The sequence below is a fragment of the Polypterus senegalus genome, chromosome 10, assembly GCF_016835505.1.
Source record: "Polypterus senegalus isolate Bchr_013 chromosome 10, ASM1683550v1, whole genome shotgun sequence".
NCBI lineage: Eukaryota > Metazoa > Chordata > Cladistia > Polypteriformes > Polypteridae > Polypterus > Polypterus senegalus.
This window is the reverse complement of record NC_053163.1, coordinates 109,352,783-109,378,961: the sequence shown is the minus strand read 5'-3', so window position 1 is coordinate 109,378,961 and position 26,179 is coordinate 109,352,783. Positions and strand designations below refer to the sequence as shown.

Here is a 26,179-nt window from a genome sequence, read left to right as displayed (position 1 = left end):
ATAAACTGCTGCCACCCGAGTCAAAGCGCGGCTTCTTTACAGAGTCGTTTGCATCAAGCATACAATGGTGTAGCCTTAAAGGGATGTTATGTGGACAACATCTGGGTAATTAAAGACGTGTTTAAATTAAAGGTTATTTGAGGCTGAACAGTTTGCGATTACCAAGTAGATAACGGACACCTTTTGCCCTCGAAGTATTCTTGTGGTATCCAGTAGTTTAAAATATGAAAGGCTGTAGACACACCCCCTCATCGGCACAGCTGTGGTACGTTCCAATGATGCTGGTCTAGCCCAGGCGCTCGCTGAGACTGGCAAAGCAACGGCTCTCACTTCGAAGCTGAGCGCACGCCTACCAGTCACGCGGCGAACTCGTCGGCAGCACTGAAATATTAAATATATATATATATATATATATATATATATATATATATTTATATATACATATATAAATATATATATACACATATAAATACATTTAATAAAGGAGGAAAATATACTATCAGAAACGCGCTAAAGAAACAAAAAGGAGATACGCACCGATAAGGAGAAGGGGGATTTAAGCAGTAGGCACACAGAGGAAAGGTGGAATGGCAGTAAGACCCCGTTATGGCAAGGCTTCACAGCAGCGGTGCCAGTGATGCTCTGAGTGCGGAGATCTCTCCATTCCCGGACGGCGTCCGACACGGGGGTAAGTGAGCTATTTTCTTCATATGGCAGGGCGTTACCGCCACTTTGGAAGTGTCTATGCGTATAGCGGACGATTTCGAGAGGTCCGCCGATTTTCGTCGGGACCTAAATTACCTCTTCGTGCGCTTCTTTTTGGGGAACCAGTTTGGCTACGGGGGTCGAGCAAGCCTTTAGGTTGCGCTCTGGCAGAGAGGACGCCGTGCCCTCTGCCACGCGCTGTTTTTGTTATGAATGCATAGCAGCCCCTGCTTTTTTCTTATGTACCTCTACTTGCGAAACATAAAAGTTTTGCCTATCTAACATAGGTCTAAAACCTTGAACTGAGACTAGACTTAGAGGGGGACACACTGCGTACACAAACTTGACCATGTCCTGTAATGATGTGCTGTAGTCTGGTGTTTGTTCCGTTGCATGTAGCGGATTGAATTCGGCGAATTCCGGTAGAACTTGCTTACCTTCTTTTATTCTGAAGTGATCCCTGCTTCTTTCCCTTATACAGTCCCGACCTGAGGGAAATACGCGAGCGGCAGTCACCGTTGTCTTCATGGTCTGGTGATCTGTAGCGCAGCTCTCATCGCCCGCTGCGGTTCTGGCGAAGATAAAGTGAGAGGATCGTGGGGTACTCAATTTTCTATGCTTGTTTGTCGTTTTCACCAATTTCAATTGCAAGGGTAGCCGTATCCGTCGTTTGCTCGTATCTTCGGATTTGTGCCAATCAGAAAAATCTCTAAACATACGAAGGAAATATTTACTTCACAGAGACGGTCCTACTGGGTGCGCTTATCCCAGTGTATGTAGACGGAGATCGTGCTTAGCGGATCACCCGAAGTCGGGCATAACACAGAAGCACAGATGCGGGTGTTTAAAGTTTGAGATATTAAAGTTGAGCTGCTGTGCAGAAATGAAGCCGCTGAGGCAAAGTCAGTTTTCTTGGACATGTTGCATGATGGATGCACCTCACAAGTTTTGGCAAGCTTTTTGTTGCTTCTTTAAAAAAAATCACCAGTAGCTTTGCATTTCCTAACACCTTGTGAACACCCTCTTTAAAAATAAACGTGCGGTTGGGTTTATTTGTCATTGTTTTCTTTATGATGCATAATAAGACAGTTGCAGACAAATTAACGCAATTCACTAGATTATACATAATATTTACAAGGTAAGTCCCAGAAATAATCTGATCTGTTGTGCTTTTAAAGAAAGGCCGCCTGTTTGTTTCGGATACGCTGTTGTCTTGCTTTTTTTAAATAAATGAATAAAAGTCAATTTTATAAAAAAAAATAAGTATAAATAAAAACACAAAAATAAAAACTAAACTCTGTCTTAATGAAACTAGACAGACCGTTCTCCCAGAAGAATTGTAAATGTGATGTTATGCCGTGAACGCGTGCGTTTTCACAGAATTAACTGTAGTGCTCTTTTGAGATGCTGTAACACCCAAGGATGTGTGGATTACAGTTAGCGTTATGCACGAATTAAACTAAGACCCGCTTGAGTTTGTGCACTGCAGTATTGTGGATCCTACTGTTTATGGATTTCGTCGTTAGATTCCCAACAAAGACCAATCTTTTGTACATTCGTTCTTAAATACTCATTTTGGAGACTTAGTAATTAGTGAATAATTGGTATTACTTTACATGCGACTCAGCAACAAACGGAAGGTTTCACCGTAAACAATGAAGTCCGTCCATTGTCCTTCGGCAACAGAGAATATTAACATGCAGTGCCTTTACTTCTGGTGCCGGAGCGTTTCAGCATCGTCTTGTATCCAATTATGATCCTAAGAGACAAAATAAAGCAGCGCACGCATATTGCCTAATCAAAAAATGCTTTGCCTTGGAAAACACTTGTTGAAAATAAATAAATAGACGCAGCCAGTTTCTCGGGGTAAATAACGGCACGGTATTGAGTAACTGTGTGTATTTTTTTCACGTTTGAAAGGCAGGTATTTTTTTAAGGTAGATTTTAAAGGCCACAGTGTTTTGTAAGATGAATGTGGCCATACTTCATCATATTGCATTGAACAGCTAATTGATGGTGATCACCACCAGCCCAGTAAAATAACTTCACAAACAATCAAGTTTACAAGCTGCTATGTTTATTGTTCAGTGCTGCAAAATTGCCACTGCCTATTTTCACCCCAATTAAAGTAACTATAAATATTATCTTCAGTGTTCATCTGTGAAGAGCAAATATAATTTGCTGTAAACTAAGCATAATTATACTGGGGAACTTTTATTGCAGCTGTTCAAGTACACCAAATAAGAGCTTGACATTTCTGTACAATCATTTCAAATCCCCTTGTCAATAATACTTAAGCACTGCATTTTAATACTTTGCTATTGACAAAAGGTTATCACAGTCTGAGGTTAGCTTTCTTAGCTCAGGTTGGTCACAGCTTGCCTTTTATGTTTGAAATAATCGCGTTTATTGCCTTTTTTATTCAGAAGGTTATGTGTGCAAACGCGGGTGAATAAATGCTGGTGATTTGTGTGTCAGTTTGTACTATACAGCATGGTAACATATTACTGTATTGTGATGTGTTCCACAACTTGTGCGTGCAAATGGGGTTCTGTGCGTAGTCTATATATTAAAATGTCCTCAACTTCATTATTACAATTAGGATCAATCGATAATATAATGCCTTTCATGTCTGACAGCCTTTCATGTCTGTCTGTCTATCATTATTCACTACTTTGTATTTGGCAGACACCAGCTTGTGACATTAGAGTGCAACTGGTTACAATTCATCTTTTTTAAAAAAAATAATTGTAGCACAGATAGATGACTTACTCATGGTCACACAGCGACAGTAGCAGGAATTGAACCAACAACTGAAGGGTCTGCGGTCCAAAGTCTTACATTCTATGTTACTCTGCTTGCCAGTTGTTCTTCTCACATCTATCTATCTATCTATCTATCTATCTATCTATCTATCTATCTATGTAAAATGGCTATCTATCTATCTATCTATCTATCTATCTATCTATCTATCTATCTATCTATCTATGGAAAATGGCTACCTAAATTAAACGTAATATGTATTTCCACTGCAAAAAAATGAAATCTAAGCAAGGGAAAAGTACTTATATCATGACATTAAATTTTGTTTTCCTTATTGTAAGAATTCTTGACTTATTACATTAAAAAAACTTGTATTTACAATTATTTAACATGCTTTGAGAAATCTTGTCAAGTAAATTTTGCTTACCACTTTGGCAGATTTGTTTGCTAAATAAAAGCAAAACAACTCTCATTTAAAGTTTTTTTGTCCAGTTTTTGTCTATGCATTTTTTGCAGTGTGTATACTGTACTAGCTACCTGTTAAGCACTTTAAGAAGTAAAAAAGACCTCTAGAGATACACTGTATTTTAATTGTCATCTTTCCACCTATTTAAAAGTAAAGGTGAAAACCTATGAATCCCTGAATGAGTGGGTCAGTACACGTACAGTTTGGACGCATGTAAGTGTCAGAGTTTGTATGCATATATGAGAGTATGGTGGGGCAGGAAAGTCCCTTTTATTTCTATATTTTGGCAGCCTTTGTAAAGCAGCTTTTACTTTGCTTAAGACTCTGAGATCAATTGCTCTGTTTTTGCTGAATGCTGAAACTAGAGGGAGCTCCACATCCACCGGAGTTGCTGTTGACTGCACATGCGGCACCATGTCATGGAGCCCAAGCCTAAAGTTTGCTATTGTTTTTATTGTTTTTTTTTTTAATATTCAGTTTTGCTTTTTGCACATTGCCAAGTAATCTCAAGGTAATCCAGCCCATCTTGAGCTTTGGAGAGTTGTAGATTGGGTGTTTATTTTACTCGAGTAAATCCCTTCCAGCTCCATGAATTCAAACATCTCCTGTCAGTTGGCTGAGTCTATGAAGGGCAGGACTTGGTAGCAGACTTTGCACTGTAATGAGATGAGTGGTATCCATTGAAATGACATCATGGACTGGTGCCGGTCAAATAAAGTGTCACAGGATAGGACTACAGGTCGGAAAATTATGTTTTTGAGATCCGCGAAGGCAAATCCTTTTGTAGAGAAATGTCACCTTAGGAGACCACACACAAATATTTCTGTTGTTCTTCAGATTGCCATTTTGACTGAGGATTTCATTTTGTTGGCACAGTCTGGCATGAAGATCAAATGTGAGCATCAACGCGTAGGGCTCTTGGCGCTCTTAAGTGCTGCTTCTGCTTTGGAGCAGCAATGCTAACAGAGGGGGGAAAAAAAGAACAAGGCTGGCAGCACAAAAGAGCCTCACTTCAGCAAAATGTAGCCATGAGTACATGTGCCGTATTTCACAAAATGAGGCCATGAGCCTGAAAATGAAGTGCTGCGGCCAACTGGAGACTGACGAAGAGCAGGACGAGATGAGGCAGTAGTAAGACTCACTTCGTGATGCACCATGATTTCTTCTGGGATCTCATTTACAAGTGAAAAGTAAAAAGAGTCAAATCTCTTTATCCAATTAAAATGGAATTCTTGCTAGCAACTGTTTGGAATTATTAAGGTGGTGCTTTGAAGTTAACGTGAAAACTGAGGCAAGAAAAATAAAATAAAATAAAGATGTAAGGCACAATATTTATGGTTCATTTGGGTGACAAAGTAGTCTTTAAACTTAGCAGTTCACCTTCTTCTTTTTGCACTGGCCGCTTTTCCTTGTTGGTTTTTAGTCCAATTTGTGCCAGAAGTGTTTATATTTTTTATTTATAATCTGTACGCACTCTGAACCTTAGTTGTTTGGAGTGCTGCATGAAAATACATTTAATTAAATTAAAGTGTAAGCAAAATATCTGTGCATTCTTACATGAAAACAACAGCCTGTAGCATTAGTTGAAATCTCAGTGGCCTTTAAAAGTGTTTGAACATTGTCCTCGTAAATCAGAACAGGATCATTTAGCATCTAATGATTGCGTTTCAGTAAATCCGGCAGCCATTCCAATCATCTGTCCATCCAGTATTGAAGCCGCTTATCAATTTCAGGGTCACAGAAGCCAGAACCTCGTAATGGCAATGTTGGAGGTCAAGAAGAAACCAGCCCCAGATGAGGCACCAGTGTATCAGAGAGGCACATTCACTCGCAGGGGCACAGTTTGAGTTGCTAAGGAGCCAAACTCGAGTAGTAAATGGTTGAATTATTTAATGACTTAGATACACTACACGGCCAAACGTTGGTGGACACCTGAACGTAACGCCTATATGGGCCTGTTGGATGTCCCATTTCAATATCATTAATATGCATTTGGCCACTGCTTTGACGCTATTACAGTCGCCAATCTTCTAGGAAGGTTTTCTACAAGATTTTGCAGTGTGACTGTGAAAATGTGTGCCCATTTAGCCAAGAGAGCATCAGGTACTGATATTGGATGAGACACACTGACTTCGGTTCATTGCCAAAGATGTTCTGTAGGGTTGAAGTTGGGGCTCAGTGCGGGCCACTCGAGTTCCTCCATGCCTTTATGGACCTAACTTTGTGCACAGGAAGACAGTCAAGCTGGAACAGGAAATGGGCTTCTCCAAAGTGTTGTCACAAAGCTAGAAATTTACAATTGTTTAAAATGTCTTTGTATGTTGGAGCATTAACAGTACCCTTCACTGGAACTAAGAGGCCTATCCCAGACTCTGAAGAACAGCCCCAGACTATTATCCTTCATTACCAAACATTACAATAGTCAGTATGCAGTCCTGAAAGTAGTCTTGTTCGTGCATCTACCAAACCCGCATGTGATTCCTCACTTCCAGAGAACACCTTTCAATTGCTCCACAGTCCAATGGCCATACGCTTTACACCATTCCAGCCGATACTCGGCAATTTACACAGTGAGCCTGGGCCTGTATGCAGCTGGTCAGCCATGGAAAACCATTTCTTCTAGCTTCCAACACACAGTTCTTGTGTTGATGTTGCTTCCAGAGGCTCTGTTGTGAGTGATGCAACATAGAATAGGCAATTCCTATGTGTTATGTACTTTGGCACTTGGCAGTCCCACTCTGTGAGGTTGCGTGGTTTATCACTTTGTGGCTGAGCTGTTGTTGCTCTCAGACTGTTTCCCACATCCAGTTGACCTGGGCAGATCTAGTAGAGCAGAAATGTCACATACCGACTTGTACCAAAGGTGGCATCCTATGAAAGTGCCACATTTAAAGTCACTGAGCTCTTCAGTGCAACCCAATATAATCTCCAATATATGTCAATGGAGATTATATAGCTATGTGCTTATTTTATGCACCTGATAACAGCTGAAATACTTGAATGTAATGATTTGAAGGGGTGTCCTCTTTTTTGGCCATCATAATAATAATGTCTACTATGAATAGTCATGGTTGGGTGCAAGCTGTTTTCAACCCCAAATAATGTAAAGGAAATCAAAGCATGTAAATAAGTTGTTTATTATATAAAAAATATTCATAACAAATGATTTGAGGGTTTTGGAGTCAAACCATACAAAACAATATGAAGATAGCACCATTAACTTATAGCCACACTGGGTCTGTGCAGGTCTGGGCCCGGCCTATCAGTTTAAGTTGAGCTGACATTCGCCCAACAAAATGGTATTTCAACAAATCCCCTCCTGTGCAGACCTTCCATCTTGCATCCTTCTTCTGGCTTCTCTTCCTCCCACTAATTGAACTCTTTCCCAACTTGTCACCCCGGGGTAAGAATCGCTTCCAGGACTGTCTCAGGAATAATTTGTGGGTCCAGAACCTGGTTGTGGAACCCCAAGGGCATTTCTTTTAGTACCCCCCAGAAGACTCATGTGTCACAGTTCACCAGCTTGGTATAATGGTGCCACATGCAACACAATGGGCTTCCCTGTTCCCTCCATTACCCTGGAGGACTACAAATCATAATCTGTTGCTGTCTTTCCATTAATGTATTTTTCCCACGTGGTGATGCTCACGCAAGGAATTATTGTTAGTATAGTATTTAAGTAGGTGATTTATGCCCTCACTGCTGTTCCAAACACCATGTAAATACCTGCAACCCCTCATCCCAGCCGGACTACTATGACTTTACAAATGAAATGATGGTTGGGGTTTGTAATGCAAGACGTTCGATGATGAATGGTGACCCATGTTGTCGATGCCTCATAAGGATTAGAGTCTAAGGTGATGTAGGTATGGAGCTCAGATGGTTTATTATCATCACCAAACAGCACAATCTTGGTTGGTGGTTTCCAACCAGTAGTTTGGGAACAAGGCTAACTTGAAATCATATGATTGCACATATTAGCTTAGATTGACCAGACAGTTTCAATAACCTTGTCAGGAGCTTCAGCTGGAGAACAATGACGAAACTGCACATTGCACCCTGCTGTATGCGTCTGTAGGAGACACCATGTAAGAAGTGCAGGGAGCTGTCTATTGAGCAGGTGAGGCACACGGTGCATCATTGATAGATGAATCATGTCACAAATGGATGAATGTGTGTATGACGCACTTCAAAGGAGGCCTACAGAAGTGAGTGCTTGGTGAAGCATTCTGGCACTTTCTCTGTGGTGTGCCGTTCATTATCCAGACGTCAGTCGGGTGTAGTATTGACTGTTGAAAGCACAGACAATGTTTTTCACTATTTAAACATTTTTAAAAGATCACCTTCAGCATATATGGCAGCAGTTCTTCATTGCCACACATGAGGAAAGTGTGGCTGTGCTTTGATTAGAATGACAACAAAGGGTTCTACCCAATCAAGTATTTACTAACCATCATGGTAGGGGACTCCTTCCCTGTCATAGGAGATTGATGAATGTGTTATTATGCTTTTAGAAGAAGGGCACACATCCTTTGTGAAGATTCGCAGGTACCGGTATAGTCCATGGAAGAGCACGTCAATGGTGTTCAGCTTCCATGAGGGGCCAGCTTCTATTTAGTCACCTGGTATGCCACCCATATTTTAAAGTGAAGATGTAAACATAGACAGCATTAGTAACTGTCCTTACCGTTCTCTTCGCTGTGTTTGATTGTATTTTGGTATTGTTTAAAGTGCATTGTTTTTTCCACCCTCAGCGACAAAGTAAGTGTAAATGTGAATACTTGGCATTATTGCAGTTTTCTGTCATTTTCTGCATTGCTGTTGAGATAATATATATACATGAAAGTGTTGGTCCTTCACGCAGTCTGCAGTTCTGCTATTATAAAGGGATGGAGTCAAAGGTGCACTTTTGAGCGTGGGCTTTTTATTCCTCCGAGGAAATGTAAATGTCAGTTAAAGTGTTTCAGTTCAGTTCCTCTCTCATATTTAGTTTGATCTTAAGGAAAATTCAGAATGCCAAGTATTGCCTTGATGTAACTTGTGGGCATGATGTATCATGACATCTCAGTCCCAGAAAGCACATGATTTGCCATCTACTGACCACCAGGTCCCCTAGAGGCTCCATGCTGGGCTCCATCACTTAATCTCTAGTTTCTTCCCCTGCAGCTATCCACTTTGCTAAACTTGCCCCAATAGCTAACGTGAAAGCAATGACAAGTGAGTCATTTGTTACCCAATAGCTCTCTCATTCTGTCTCGCTTGAAAGTGATGAGTCGCTTGCTGCGATAAGAAAATTCAGTATGGCAGCTGAGGGTCGCCACTGTCGTGCTCTCAGCAGCACCAGCACACCTGCAACTTCAAACCATTATTTTTTTTTTCAATCACTCTCAATGGCAGTGAAGGCTAATAAAGGAACCAAGGGCGCTGTCACCATGCATTCCGATACAGACTTTTATACTGATGGCTCAAAAAAATCAGGCTCTGCTAGAAGGGGGATCTCTCTGGAGTTATTTAAATTATTCATTGTTATTAGGTATCCATGCCCAGGAAGTATGCCCAGTACATTCACAAGTCTCTATATTACCACTACACAGTTTGCTCAGATAAACTCGTTAAACTGTTAGCTCCCAAATAATTAAGAATTGAAAACAGAATTTTTTTTTCCTTTACAAATCTCATCTCCATTCCATTTATCCGTCTCTCTCTTGCCCTCACTCCCTCACAGAGAAGTGTGAGTTCCACTTCGTCGAAAAGAAAATCAGATTTACACAAAAAGCAAAACACTGCCCATCTGTCAATGAATTATACAGATACCTCATGCAAATCGGCTTTCTGTTTAATAAAGCGTTTTTAATAGCTTGCTTTACATGCCCGCTCTAATCAGATTCAGTCTTCTTGCTGGATGAATCCTTACGCCTCTGTATAAACCCACCTAGTCCCGAATCAAACAGGATATATGAAGAGATTTATGAGAGGCACGTCATTGCCACTGACCACTTTGAACCAAATTTGACAAATGCCTGTGAGTGAAATAGCTGTCTGTTGAGCAGCAGGAACCCTGAAATAATTAGAGCAGGCCACCTTTTTGACAGGAACCTGGAGCCTGCTTATTTATTAAAACTGTTGTCGATGCAAACCCCCCCCAAAACCGCTCTCTCTCCGCCTCTCTCAACTCTTTATATGGAGTGAGGGAGTCACATTTATGTATATATCAGTCTTCAGACACATCTGCCAAACATGAATTTTGTTCAGTGTTTCTGGCTGTCTGGGGTTTTCAGTTTAACAAATGTAAAAGTAATGGAGCTTTCATTGAAGATGATTATTCTTCCATGGTTCGCACTGCATTGATTGAGGACTGAATTCGACACAGCATTTTACTATAACTCTCGGAGCTCTGAAGTAAAATGCAGCTATGATTTTGTAAGTTGCATTCTGTTCATGCACATTGATTTCTTTTTGTTGCTGTTGTTGTTTATCACTGTAAAAGTTTAGCAAGCCCACAAGTGGGTACTCATAGTATTAAGCCAGACATATTATTTTGGAATAAACCAGTCCTGCTCCTCTTGACGAAATGATTGTGACGATGCGGGTTCGGCTTCATGCTCCCATCACAGTTTGGAAGCCCTTGAACCCAACACCGTTGATAATGTCACCGAGTGAGCTAGACAGTGGAGGCAACAACATAGCAACATAGCAAGGGGATGGTATAAAAAGGTGCATAGTGCTTTTATTAAAAAGACAATCAAAAAACAGTGTTCAAAAAATAGTGCAGTAATTCCAAAGTCATATAAATAAATAATCCATTAAAAGAAAAAAGTGGAGGTAAAAATAGCAAAAAAAAAAACAATCCTTTAAAAACGAGGTTAAAACGTTTCATGTGAAAGCAGTCTTTTGAAACAACAACAATCCCGGTGCCTTCTTTTATGCTGGCGCCTCACCTGCTTCTCCCATACGGGCCCATGCAACAGGCGAGACGCTCCCTGCAGCTGCCCTCTTCTCACTCAAACACGAGACTGGAGACCTCCCGATCCCTGGCTTCGGTCAGGCACTCATCCCAGCCTCGAGACTTGGTTTCCACCAATGGCCAGGTCGCTCACGTTGGGGACTCCACCACCAAGCTGCCCGACTCCCGCTGCCTTTCCGGTCTTCTGCGGCCAGTCGCCTTTCCCTGGTCACTCCCGCTACCTGCTCGCTCAGCGGGAGCGACATCAACTACAACCCCTGGGTGTAGGCCTAACACCCAGGCCTTCGCAGCTGCTCACGAGCGCTCGTTCGCTCGCTCACCACACACTCTGTGTGTCTCTCTCTCTCGCACCGACCTGCTTCCTCGCTCGCTCCCTGTAACCTCCGTCTTCTTTTTTTTCTCTTTTCTCTCTCGTTCTTTCCTTTTTCCTCCCTTCTCAACCGACTTGCGCTTCTTTTATACAGCGAGGGGCCATAGCAGCTGCAGCACATTAGCCACAGAAACAATCACGGATGTGGGCAGTTCCTCACCTGTGCACTAGGTGAGAAACGCTCACACCGCCGATCGCCCCACGGCTTGCTACGACTACTACGCCGCCACGAGTGTGGTGATTATTTATTTAAAAAGAAACGGCCTTTGCTCAGTGAGCTGTGGACCCATAACACCACAATGATATGACAGGAGGTGGAAATTGCTAATAACGCCACAATGCAATATTATCATAAACTTGGGTCATAATGCAATATTATTGCTATTTTTTTATTCTCCTTATTGAAATAAGTAGGGTTTGCAATTGGAAGGGAGCTCAACTTATGATATTATCTCAAAAGTTGGACTATGGTAATATTTAGATTTTTTTAATGCTTTAAAATGTTAAATATTGCAGTTCAGTTATGTAATATACAAGGGGGAGCCCAAAAATAAACAGAATTTTTTTTTAAAACCGTATATTTCTCAGAACATTTCCAAAATGTAATCACCCTCAAAATACTCTCCCCGAGATGTAAGACACTTGTCCCACCACTTTTTCCATTGTTCAAAACTGTTCTGAAACTCTTGCAAAATGATGGGCTTCAGTGCCTCCATCATTTGCTTCTTGACCTCTTCTACACCCTGAAAACACTTTCCTTTAAGGTCCGTCTTCATTCTTGGAAATAAGAACAAATTGCAGGGTGCAAGGTCTGGGGAGTTGGTGGGGGTTTGGGGGATCGTTATCATCCTGTTTTTTGTGAGAAACTGGCACACGCTCAATGTTGTGTGGGTGGGAGCGTTGTCATGATGCAGAATCGACTCACCTGATCACTACAATTCGGATTGTTTTCTCTGCACTGCATCATATAATCGCTTGAGCACTTCAAAGACGCTGTTTAGCCAAATAATGCAGAGGGCAGTCTAGTGCACGCACCTACTGGCACATGTCGCAACTAATGCCCCTCCAGCTTCCAGAAAAAAATATTCTTGTTATTTTTGGGTCCCCCCTCATATATTTTCCCTGTTTTTACTCAGTTCATCCCTTTTAAATAATTTAAATGTAGGAACTGATTTCAATCAAGTATCTAAGCAATCTCTATGGCTGGTAAATCATCGACATTTAGGCTTAAGTGGTTCCATAGCAGATGAACCCTTATGTTCATAGAAGAACTGTCTACCAACTATTGAAATTGCAATGTTTCTGTCTTCACTAGGTATGACTGGTACTGCTAAATTAACGGTTTCGGTCTTACTTAACTTAGAAACTTATTTAATGGAAGAAATGCATTTCTCACAATTCATGGTGTGAGGCATGGTTCAGTATTGAGCCCCTTGCTTTTTATCACTTACCTCCTGTTGGTTCAATTATGCCTTCTCATGGTATTCAGCTTAATTTTTACGCTGATGACATCCAGTTTTCAATTTCTACTGAACCATCTCTGGTTTGTTCTCTGTCCTCTTTGGTTAGTTACCTCCATGATGTTAAAATTTGGATGGTGCATCACCTTAATAGTGACGAGTTTGAAATTTTCCTTGTTTGCTCTAAAGCTACCCTTTCAAAATCTAGAAATGTTAACATCTGCATTGATGACACCCCTGTTTCTTTACGTCCTCAGGTTAAAAGCCTTGGCGTTGTTTTATGACAGCACTCTGCATTTTCAGTCTCACGTTAATTCCACATCCCATGCTGCCTTTTTTCAACTTATTCTCTCATTGTCCTACTCTAATTCATGCATTTGTCACATCAAGGTTAGGCTTTGGTAACGCTCTATAGTCTCGTATCCCCACTAGACTTGTGAACAAGCTGCAGTCACTTCAGAATTCTTTTGCTCGCTTATTGAGTCAAACTTAGGCTCACATAGACTATCTATTGTGGAGGATGGCCGGCCGTTTATCCCGGCCAATACCCCCAAGCCGCCAGGTGGAGCCCTCCTTTCAGCATGGAGGTCCCCAGAAGACCAGCAGGGCATCATGGACAATGTGGTTTTTATGCACAACCCTGCTGGATGCCATGGAGGCCACAAGAGGACCGAGGACTTCTTCGTGCCCTATGACCCGGAAGTTCGTCATAGGAAGAGCGACGGACTTCTGGGTTGAAGAAAAGAACTTTTACCTGACCCGGAAGTGATTGAGAATCACATGGACTGAGAATAGGGAACACTTCCGGGTCAGGGAATATAAAAGGACTGTGGGAGCTCCCAGATGGCGAGCTGAGTTGGGAGGCAGGGTGGCTAAGCGTCTGGGAGTGGAGGATTGGTTATTGAATTATTGTATTGTTTATTGAGAATTGTGGAGAGGAGCGTGCTTTGTGCACATTATTATTATAATAAATAATAATTGGACTTTTTATCTGGTGTCTGACGTGTGGTCAGAGGGTACAAGGGTGCGAGGAAACCCTAAACTGTCACACTATGTAATAAAACATTTAATGTCTATGTGTGTGTCTGGTCCATATGTGCAGTCTGATTGGTCAGTTTGGCTTTGGCCAGATTGGTCAGTTTCGTTGTGGATCAAGACAGGACATGCTTGGTAGTGGAAGTTAAAACACACAAGGATGCCAAGGAAAGAGGGAGAAGGAATGCTGTGAATTTCCTTCAGACGTGTAAAGTATGAATGATTAATTTTATAATGGGAGCCCACATACCATTGATGGTAGTCATAAAGCAAAAAATAGGCAAGCAACACACTTCAGAATGACAGAGTCTGAGACGCAGGCTTTATGGGAATGTGATAAGAGAAGAAGTGCCGGCCAGTACAGGTTGAGACACACAAGGATGCTGATATACAGGAAATCTGTAGGACGAATGCTGAGGGCACACATAAGGCAAGAGATATCAAAAAGCTTAAAATGTATTGTATTACCTGTCTTTTGACAGGAAACGTAGCTAGTTGTACATAAACGTCATTGGCTCCCCGTTAAGTACTCCATTGACTATAAGATTCTTTTTATCCTTTTACAAAACACGCCATGATTTGGTTCACAGTTATTTAAAAGCCCTTCTTAAAGATTACACACCAGTCCGCTCACTGTGCTCTTCTATTTCTGGGCCTCTTCCATGCGAAACTCGGATTTTAATTACGCTGCTCCTCAACTCTGGAACAACCTCCCATGTAAAATTTAGAATTCTCATTTCTTTATTTAAAAAACATCTTAAAACCCACCTTTTAAAATTTGCATTCTCAGTGCCAAAAATATATGCAGTATCCTTCTTAATTGTTCTAATTATTTATTTATTTATTTACTTACCTATACGTATTGCTTTATTGTTTCACTAACCATAGTGCCTGTTGAAGAACATTATTAAAAAATGTGCTCTCTCTTTCCCCATGTGTACCTTCAGCACCTTTTCCATGTATTTTGTGAACGTCTCATAACCAGCACTCCCTCTCTCGATGGCGTTCCCATAAAGCCTGCATCTCATACTCTTATCATTATTTTCGAGGTGCCTTTCTTGTCTCCTGTCTGGTTTTACACTTGCCGTCTTTGAGAGCGACTCTCTCAGCATACCTGCATCTCCCAGTCTCGCGTCCTCTTTTCTTGCATCACTAAATCTAAACCAGCCAATCACCCCACAGTCAAACTGACCAATCAGATTGCTCTGAGGGAATGGACACACGGACCTTAGAGATTTACCATATAGTAGATCTTTAAATTTGTCCTTGAATGTCTGGTAAGTGAAATATGTGTTACTTCATCCATCCATTATCCAACTTGCTATGTCCTAACTACAGGGTCACGGGGGTCTGATGGAGCCAATCCCAATCAAATAGGTGTTACTTTTTTAAAATAATTTTTGATTATATGCAAATAATTATGATTCTTGGAACTACATAGGTATAAAATACATTTCAACCTTTAAGCAGATATCTTCACAATTAAGTATTACATGTTCTTGCACCAGCAAAACATTTAAAAAACTGTTCAGTTCTCAAGTAATCATAAATGTTACATGTTAATTAACAGCAGAAACCATTTTGTGATGCACCATTAGCTTGCTTTTCTTGTACCCATGAAATGGAGCTTCATTGCATCTTAAGAGATGAGCTTTGGCCAGATGGGAGCAAACAAAACATCTGCAGCAACCTGACAGTGTTGGCCCGTATTTGACAAGCACTTTCAGAAGGGCTTTCTTAGTTCTCATCAGGTACATCACTTTCTGAATTTTAATTTCATTGGCAATCCTCCTTTAAGCCCTCGTGCCCGGTAGAATTAGAGAGACGGTCCTAGGTTGTAGTGCACTGAACTACTTGATTTTTACATTGTAATCCTTGGAAATGGCATGGTTTACAATGAGCTCTCTCTTCTCTGTTGAAATCCAAAATGAACCCAAATCATTCAAGTTTGGCCAGAGGTTGGGTATCTCAGTGGCAGGCTAATATTTTGTCAGTCAGTCATTATCCAACCCGCTATATCCTAATGCATGGTCACGGGGATCTGCTGGAGCCAATCCCAGCCAGCACAGGGCACAAGGCAGGAACAAATCCCTGGCAGGGCACCAACCCACCACAGGACGCACACACACACACCCACACAGCAAGCACACACTAGGGACAATTCAGGATCGCCAGTGCACCTAACCTGCATGTCTTTGGATTGTGGGAGGAAACCAGAGCACCTGGAGGAAACCCACACAGACATGGTGAGAACATGCAAACTCCACGCAGGGAGGACACAGGAAGCAAACCCAGGTCTCCTAACTGTGAGGCGGCAGCGCTACCGCTGCGCCACTGTGCCGCCCGCTAATATTTTGTGATACACCATTTTCTGAAATGCAGAACTAATGCATTTCACTAGGTACGTATGTAAGTTCCAATAAAATGTATTACTTCTGCTTTCACAGAAATGGTGCAATGCAAACTAAACACACTTTTACATGATGCAAAAAAAAAATTTGGTCTTTAGTGTGTCTATGACATATCATGATGAAAAAAATTGAAATTCTCTACTTTATTGATTTTTCACTCATCTTCTGTTATACAGAATTATGATTTAATTCTGCAGTATATTGAAATACCATTTTGCTTCTACTTTAAGATGCCCTCCAACCGATAAAGCAAGATGCCTTTATTGTCACTTTAACAATAAAATAAAATATATCGAAGCACACCCCCCTTTAAAAACAAACTTTCAAGGAAAGAAAATATTATTCAAGTAAATATGCATTATGTATGAACAGTAAGACTCAAATACAGCTATTGTTTCCTCTCCTTACAGTGGATTTCTATGTAACAAACAGAATCGGCTTGTTCTGAGTCCATTTGAGGCATATTATGCATACATATAGTTTTCTTTTTGTTGTTGTGGAACTGCTTTCGCTAGGCAAGCCCGTGACTGCGGAATCATTTTCCCTTGACAAGCACCCGCTCACAGGAGATCACATTCCCTTCACAAGCTGTCCGCACGCACAGTGAAGTCCATTCCCATCACACAAGCCTGCCTACTTACCCTGAAAAACAAGACTTCAAGACTTTTTTGGTGTGTGACAGCTAAAATGCTTTGAATACAGAAGACTTACACACTAATTTTTAAGTTTGTAAGTGTGGAAATGGTGTGTTTTAAAGTCAAAGCAATGCAATCTATTATTTCCTTTTTTTTTTTTTGTTTGTTTTTTATTTTAACCAAAGTAAACGATGAAATAATACCCCAAATGGCATGTAGTGAGAAGTCAAGCAAAGTGACACCTTTTATTGGCTAACTGAAAAGATTACAATGTGCAAGCTTTTGAGGCAACTCAGGCCCCTTCTTCAGGCGAGATTATATTACATGGGGCCTGAGTTGCCTAAAAAACTTGCATATTATAATCTTTCTAGTTAGCCAGTGAAATGTATCATTTTGCTTGACGTCACAGTACATCCATAATAGCTAACACAGTACAGCACCTTAGTATTACCCCAATTGGTAGAAATGCCCATGGATATGAATGGGACATTTTGTTTCATCTGTTTAAACCTGAATGAATAAAAATGTTGCAATGTAATGTTGCCATAATGCTTGTGTCATAATAAAATAATATTGTGATTTTTTTTTTTAATTATGATATGATGAGTATTGAAATCCAATTCTATAGTATAATACATTTTATTATTCCCTTTGTACTGTATATTCTTAGACTAAAAATGTGAGTAATAATGTCCACGGACAAATGTGCATCAATCCATTATGGTGAAATAGGTAAACTCTTAAGTCAATTTATTAAGGTCATACCTTTTTTTTTTTTTTATTTTTTATAAATATAAAAAATCAAATGCAAATATGTCATCAGTGTCCACAATAAGACTCTGAGTAACCAGTTATAGAGTGTAACGCACACACGCATGAGCACGCTGTCTAATCTTAGCTCTAATTTAATGCCTTACATTAGATGAACCCTTATGTCTGTAGTGTGACAGACTACTTTATTTGCAAAGTGTGTGTTTCATATCACGTTCTTTCATCTCTGTAACACAGAGGAAATAAAAACGCAGATGGCACAGTTTGTACTGTAATCTCTGCAGCCATGCTAACATGCAGTTGCTTGTTTTCTGTCAAGCTCTTGAAGATTCTGTATTGGAATTTCTAGTTTTATTCTCACCTGACTAGCCATTTTGATCTTTTGTTTGTTACCTGCTTCTTTTTGCAGTACTATGGTGTTGTACCTTGTTAGTAGTGAGAAGTTAAATAAAATGACACCTTTTATTGGCTAACTAGAAAGATTACAATATGCAAGCTTTCAATCTTTCCTGAAGAAGAGGCCAGAGTTGCCTTGAAAGCTTGCATAATGTAATCTTTCTAGTTAGCCAATAAAAGGTGTCATTTTGCTTAACTTCTCACTGCTTCTTTTTGTATATATATATATATTTTCTGTATGGTGTTGCTGTACTTGTTTGAAAAAATGTTATAAAATCCAATCCTCTTTTAACTCAGTTATCCAGTTCAATGCAGTGTAAGAAGCGACCCTGAATGGAGTGCCAGTCCATAGCAGGGCACATTCATGCATACAATTTAGAGTTGCCAACACAACTTTTTCAAAAGGTAGTTTAAATTTCAGGTGATAGTAATGCCGACTTCACTTGTGTTTGCTTATAGTCAGGCCCACTCTCTTTGCCCACTTCATTGCCGTGTGACCAGCCAGGACAGCTCAACAGTGTAAAAGGGCTGATCGAAGCACATGCACCACTTATTTTCCCCTTAAACATCAAAAGTGACCCGTGCCCCTCTGGTCAGATCCAAGTCTAAATTACTAAGCAGAAGGCTGTGGTAAAGCAACTGGAAAGAAAAGCGGCTAAGTGGTAATATATGCCTTTTTTGACAGGAGGATACTCACTGAGTTATTTCCTTCATAAAGAGAATATTAGCGTCATACTGTAACTCCCTTCTGTGTCCTTTACAGAACACTGAGTCAGTAAATCATACAGAGGTGTCAGACTTGGGCCGGGAATTGAATCGGTGCTGCCCCTTGCAGGCTGTTTAATTTTGCGAGGTGCTTAGCGAACCTTGTCTAATTCAAGTTCAGATCGCAGAATATTGATAGTCTTGATTAAATGGGAAGCGGGCCGTGAGGCTGTGGAGAAGCCAGGTAAACAGAGCTGAGCTGGAGGGTTGAAGGGCTTTTTATTGTTAGTATTTTGAATGTGACGGGGAGCATTTTTTGCTTGATGAGGTTTTATTGGGGTGTAGGGGGGTGCAGTGGTGTAGACTGTAAATTATGATAAGCACAAGTTTTAGAGACCCACCAGTTTATTTCTTTTGTGGGGTCACATATACTAGAATAATGCAGAAATTGGGACATAAGATGCCCTGGAGGTGAATTCAGTGGCAATAATAATAATAATGTCAGTGACACAATGGAGTGTTATTTCCCAGTTTAATACTAATAGTCCTGAGAGTTATTTACTCCTTGGGTTTGGATATTTAATGTTCTCCACATAAAAAGGTGGTTGACAGATGACCTGGGTTGGCCTAGCCCTTTAGAAGGGAGTTGATTATTAAAGTTGCAGGGACACCAAGGTCCACTGGGAGAAAGCTAGCAAGATGGCCCCAAGTGTTTCTAAACACACTCCTGACCCTAAAGTGGTTTCTGGGCCTGCTCTGGAAGACATTCCTGACTGGCACTTAAAGGACTCTTCCAAAAACAAGAATTTGGAGTCAGGAGGACTCACTTGGCAGGGGAAAGAGCAGAAAGAAGGAGGACAGAAAAGGACAGTGGGTGTGAGTCTGGGGGAAATGAGTGGGTAATGTGGATGAACCTGTTGTAATAGTCAGGCCCAAAAAAGGCATCAAAACTAGACCTGGGCCTGTATTTATTAAGTGACCCAAAATTACTCCTAGGAATTGTACTAAAAGAGTAATAAGGTTAAGAATTTGTACTACCTCAGAGTGGGACGTAAGAATTATTTACTAAACATCCTATACTTACACCTAGGAGTGAGAGCTCATGTTTTAGAATGAATGACGTCACGACTTGATGGTGCCCTGAGCCTCAAAAGAAAAGTCAGGATGATGTTTTATAATTGTCTCATATTAACGCTAAGGCTGTACTACGAAGATGATCAAAATAATAATAATACTCAAAGTTGTAGTTAAAGAGGAGAGAAACATAATAAGGTAGGTTATTACTCTAAGTTGTACATAATTGTTGTTACTTTGCAACAACATAAAGAGTGATACAGTAACAAGCACTGAGTTGGAAACACTGGGACACACACACTGAATGAGATGTTAAGCTTGAAATCAGACATGTTTATTTAACAATGAATGCTCCAACAATTGCTGCTGCCTTGTGCCTTATGGGATCTCTGGGATCCCCCATTATCTTCTGCGAGGCTCTATTTATTCATTGCCCCAACATTCTCTGCTTGCCTTCTTGAACCTTCCCAGGCTTTTAAAATGTAACTTGAATGTTCCTGAGGTTCATGGATTGCAAAGCTCAGCCTACCTGTGTGATATTTCATTGTCAATCACCCCTCCAGCCCTGCTTATCTTCAGTGTAATAGGCTGGTTACAACAGTGCGGTTTGAATCCGTGACCACCTGTGTATTGATCCTGTGATAGCGTTTGTACTTACCATATGTGTGCTCAACCCAACTTGGGGCGGTAGTCTTTATGTGTGTCCCAATTTGCTTCAGTGCAGCTTGCTTTAACATTACCTCGCGTGGAATGCAAATTACAAATTACCTCATGCGTTTAAAGCTCAAGAAATAGTAGGTTGTGACATACCCAAATCGTTGCTATTGCAAATCTATATTTTTCACATAGTGTTAACAACATTTTAATTTCAGCTGACAGTGCATGGCTTCTTAATGTAGATAAATCAATCATGTAACTTCTAGATTTGTTACAGATCTTATTCCATTTCTGTCAAATTGATATTTTTTTACCAGTTCATTGTTGTCCATCATTTCCAAAACATTTGCCTTTCCCAGGTTGTGCGAGCCAATCTCCACATGAATGCCATTTTCTGGCAACTCCTATCGACAGCTCGTGAACCCTCCTGAATCCTGGAGAAGTTTGGAGTCATTTGCTAGATCAGGACAATTGATAAGGGATGAAGAGTATGACCAAAGCTGCACAACATTGAGATTTTTCTTAGTTAGCACCGTTATCCTACTTTGAGATACTTGATAAATATGAGGACTGTACTCAAAGGCACAGGTCTGTAAATGTCATAAAGGGAGAGAGGAACCATTAAAGTGCTGACACAAAAAAAAATAATTACATAATATATTAAAGTTTATTACAAAAAATTAAGAGAAATATTCAAAAATGAGCACAGCAATTGGCAAATTGTTGCCTCCAAAGAGAGAAGAAAACCAAAATTCAAAAACCTGAAACAAGAACAATAAGTTCAAAAACCAAATAACAAAGGGAGTCCAGAAAAAGGGAGCCAAACAACATAAGCTTCACAGGTTAAGAGTAACAAGAAAAATAAAAGAATGAATTAACATGCTTACTAAATGCACAATAATTCAAAATTGAATATAGCATTCTTCTTCTTCTTTTGGCTGCTCCTGTTAAGGGTTACCATAGCAGATCATCTTCTTCCATATCTTCCTGTCCTCTGCATCTTGCTGTCTTACACCCACCACCTGCATGTCCTCTCTAACCACATCCATAAACCTTCTCTTAGGCCTACCTCTTTTCTTCTTGCCTGGCACCTCTATCGTTAAGTCGTTGACCCCACTCTGTGACTTTACGTGTTCTTCCGCTTCGTGGCTGAGTTGCTGTTGTTCCTAAACACTTCCATTTTCAATAATACACTTACTGTGAACTGTGGAATAACCAGCAGGGATGAAATTTCACAAACCTTCTCATTGCAAAGGAGACATCCCATCACAGTACCACTCTTGAAGTCACTAAGCTCTTCAGAGCGACCCATTTTGTTTCGCAAATATTTGTAAATGAGCAATGGGTCTGATTGAAACGTGTGAATTCAATAATAATGAGGTGCCTCCCAATACTTTTGTCCATATATATTGTATATCTCCATGTGGTGCTAAGCTGGTATCTCCTCAGGCCCAATTCCTTTAGTATGGGGCAAGGGCCCCTTTAGCTACTGGTATCCTCAGTGTATATTGCAGTTTCAGCCCCTACCAGTCCCTCCTTTACAGGACTGTATGTACTGCATCTCTTAATGTCAACATGGCAAACCATTCTTCCCTGTGCTTTCATAAAACGGCACAATCACTGGAAACATGTAATTCAATGTTGTTCTGTTGGGATGGGAGCTTGTGCTGGGTCATGTATTTGCATGAAAATTAGAAAAAACATGGATGCAAGCTTTGTCCTTGCCACTGACTCTGATGCTTTGTAGTGTCTTACCTTGCAAGTAATTTTGGACAAGAGCATGCTTTAAATACATAAATGACTTGGATGTTGCCTTTTTGATTTGTTCTTGTCTCTTTTTAAGACACAGATGCAGAATGTGGTGATTATTATCATTTTCATGTGTCTTATTTCAGACATCTTGTAAGAAAGAGCTAGAGTTACTCTTTCAAAGGCCAGGATTTACCAAAAAGTACTGACTCGACAGAAGTGCCTCAAAACAATCAGCATACAGGTCCTTCTAGTTGTTCATTTGCCAACTTGCTTTTCCAGTTCCCAGTCACCAGGACCAATGCCTATCCTGGAATTGTGGGTTCAGTGTAGGAAATAACCCTGGACAGGTTGTCAGTCCATAGCAGTGTACGCTCACTCATGTCATGCCAAAGTAGGAGTCTGAGGAAAAACAGAGCAGGAAAGGCTGATGGACACATGGTTACATGGAAGTTTTGTCCACTGAATATATTTTGGGGTAGATAAAAAAATGAACATATTAGGTATTTGACCAAATGAGTAAACACGCAAAACTTTTTGGCTAAATGTGTGACGCTGTCTTCTTTTCTGTCTTACACTGGTATTAGAAGATGCTTTCAAACAACACCTCGTGTTCTGTAGGAATGAGTGATATGTCACACCACATTGCATTGCGAGTTGTGACAACCATCTTTAGAGAATTGTAAAGGTTTGTTTATGATGAAGAATGAGTAGTAGAGGCATGCTGCAATAAACTCAGTATTTTTAACAAAACAAAGATAAATGGACAATGGAAGTGAGAAGGCATCATATAAAGACAAATTGAACCAGGATGCAAAACAACACTATATAAACAAGTCAAGCTTAATGAACAATGTGGATTTGTGCAATTTGCCAGCCAAGGGGCAATCAAACTAAACTGACATTTTCTTTCTTTCTTTCTTTCTTTCTTTCTTTCTTTCTTTCTTTCTTTCTTTCTTTCTTTCTTTCTTTCTTTCAAGTTCAGTTTTTAAATATGCTTTCTGTGAAAGGACTGACTTCAATAATACAAAGATTTTTCATCAGCTTGCAGTTTTATAATTCAATTTCATTGAAAAGCATAAATCAAAATTGATATTGATTCAATGTATGTCTTATGCAATGGGACAAAAAAATAATTTAAAAAGAGCTATTCGGTGATAGGTATTTGGCCTTGTGTTTTCTGAAATTTGCTTTCGGCTAACAGTTCTCCATGAATCACGAGAATGATGCTGAGGAGACCAGAGTTTAACACAGAGGGACATTAAATAAAAAAGTAATGGTAGTCTTTGTAGTAGTCATTGTAGTAGTAGCAGGATAGTCATGTGTACTAAACACACTAGAAAGGATAAACACGAGAATAGAAAATAAAGACAAATAAACCAAAACATTACCTCCTCTCTGATCCTACATCAATGCGTCTTAAACCCGTGCTTAACAGGCATCACTTAAAAGGACCTACCCAGGAAAACTTGTTAGAATGAATGATCACCATACCGATAAAACCTCTCATATTTTCACTCCTTTTTTACTTTGCTTGTTAACTTAAAAGAATATTTTGATATGTAAATTAATATTTTAATGAATAGTTTAATTTCTAAAACCTGAGACTCTATTCTTTCCCTTGGTTGGGGCATAGGCAGGCATTGCTTATAAGCTGATAACATTCTCTACTCTCAGAATCATCTAAACAAAAGGCATGATGTGTCAGATTCATTTATTCTTTGTCCATCTCTTATCTGGGACTGGATCGTGGGATCAACAGTCTTAGTTAGGCTCATACATCCCTTTCCTCAGCCACACTTGTCAAATCAAGCTATGGGATCGCAAAGGCATTCTCAGGCCTTCTGGGAGATGTAATCCTCCCATCGAGCCCTGGGTCATCCCCGGGGTGTCATCCCAGCTGGTCATGTCCTTCAAACCTCCACATGGAGTTGTCCAGGAGATATCCATATCAGATGCCCAAACCACCTCAGCTGGCTCCTCCTGATTTGGAGGGCCAGCAACTCTAATCTGAGCCTCTCCCAAATGTGTACACTTCTCACACCATCTCTAAGGGAGAGCCCAGCCATTTCGGCTTCCTTTACCCACAATCTCGTCCTTTTGGTCATTACCCAAAGCTCATGACCATAGGTGAGGGTAAGGATATAGATGGACTGGTAAATCGAGAGCTTTGCCTTCTGGCTCAGCTCCTTCTTCACCAATATGGATTGGTATGACTGCACTTGCCAACCCAATCTGTCTGTTGATCTCACCAACCTTTTCCCTTCACTCGTGAACAAGGCCCTAAGGTACTGAAACACCCCCTCCTCACCCAGTAACTCACCTTACACTTGGAGAGGACAAATCACCTTTTTTCTACTGAGGACCATGGCTTCAGTTTTGGAGGAGCTGATCCTCATCCCTGCCGCTTCACACTCCCTCACAAACCGTGCTGATGCGTGCCCAACAAAGCCAAGAGGACCACTCCTAAGTCCACCAAACTGAACACCCTTTCCTTTCCTTGCTTTGCCTTGATATCCTGTGCATGAAAATCACAAAATGGATAAGAGACAAAGCACAGCCCTGCAGGAGTCCCACCCTTTCTTAGAATGGTGCTGGTGTGTCAAATGATATAGCAATAATCCAAATACTTTCTTTAAACAAGCATTATTATTGAACTTGAAATCTTCTTAGGAGGTACTGATCTGAATTATAAAAATGGAAGTTTGTCTGGTTTGGGGTGGTTTGTTGTGCCCGCAGGGGCTGAAGTTTGCACTATGTGGTCTTCTGGCACCACCTCTTTAATGGGCAAAAGCAGGTCAGAGGAAAGCTGCGAGATGCTCCGCTTTGTGAAGTGCCATTGATCATATTTATCAAAGAAAAACTGAACCTCACCCTGAGCAATTGTTGATGCAGACATGCTGAGTAAAGAAAATGAATATTTATCTGAACAAGACTATATTCCAAAAGGATGATTAAAAAAACAGGCTGAAGGTCATATGAGATAAAAAGCAAAGAAGTACAGTAAACAAATCCAAAAAGGGCAAATACACATACAGAATCCAAAAACAAGCATAAAGGTCATAATGAAAAAGAAAACCGGAATAAAATAATAGGAAAAAAAAGGTCAATAAATTCAAGGACAGAGCAAACATCAGACACACTAAAGCATTAGCAAAAAAACTCTAAATATTTGCTTGAGCCAAACCACTTTTCAAGACTTCACTTTTAATGCTCCCTATAGCTGGGAGGGTCCTGTGGCTAAATTCAAGCCTCTGGAGGGACTGGGGTGGAGCCCAAGCTAAAGGTGACTTAGCTAATGTTTTGACATTAAGTTAAAAATGTCCGTCCATCACGGAACCTGCTGAATCCCGTCCAGGGTCATGGGGAGCCAGGCCTGTCCCAGCTACAGTATGTCACATGACAGGTCAGCCCAAGTCAGGTTTCCAGTCCATTGTAGGACACACTCACTCTTACACAGGGTCAGGTTACAAATGCTGGTTAACTTAACATTCACATGGAAATTATGCTGTGGTACAACATGAATGTCCTTCACACCAACAGCGACCAGGTGGAGATCTGAAGCTAGCACTCTGAAGTATCCGTAGTAACAACAGCGTTAAAGCGATGTGCTAAAGAGCACTACATTTCTAACTGGCATGAGTTCTTGTTTAACCAAAGAGAACGCAGTTTTTGAGTGAGCCATTCGGTTTTTAAAAACATGTGGGTAGCTGATTAACTCTTTGAGTGCTGAATATTTTTTCCAAAAATCATTCTATGGCTTCACATAGAAATCAACATAAAATGTCTGTTGCTGCATGCTGTGGCTGCCAGTTTGCCAAGAATGTGTGGCAAGCAAGCCTGCCAGGCTGTGTTCACATGGCTGCATGGGGCAACAGCAGTGGTCACGGTCATAGTGGATTGCAATCTGGTTTCTACCTCTTATCATTGTTAAGTGGCAGTCCTCCCAGGTGAAAAGTGCCATAGGCTGTGTCAGCTACATGAACCTGTTCAGCACCACAATTAGCTAAGGACCAAT

At 40.6% G+C, this 26,179-nt stretch overlaps 1 protein-coding gene across 2 annotated transcripts in view; it reads left to right on the top strand.

Moving 5' to 3' along the window:
• The first annotated feature begins 335 nt into the window (after positions 1–335).
• Positions 336–26,179, top strand: part of tenm1 (teneurin transmembrane protein 1) — an 844,835-nt gene continuing 818,991 nt past the window's right edge. For both annotated transcript variants that reach the window (XM_039766316.1, XM_039766314.1), the window contains exon 1: positions 336–688. The gene's annotated coding sequence lies outside the window, so the exon portion shown is untranslated. The remainder of the gene's footprint in view (positions 689–26,179) is intronic.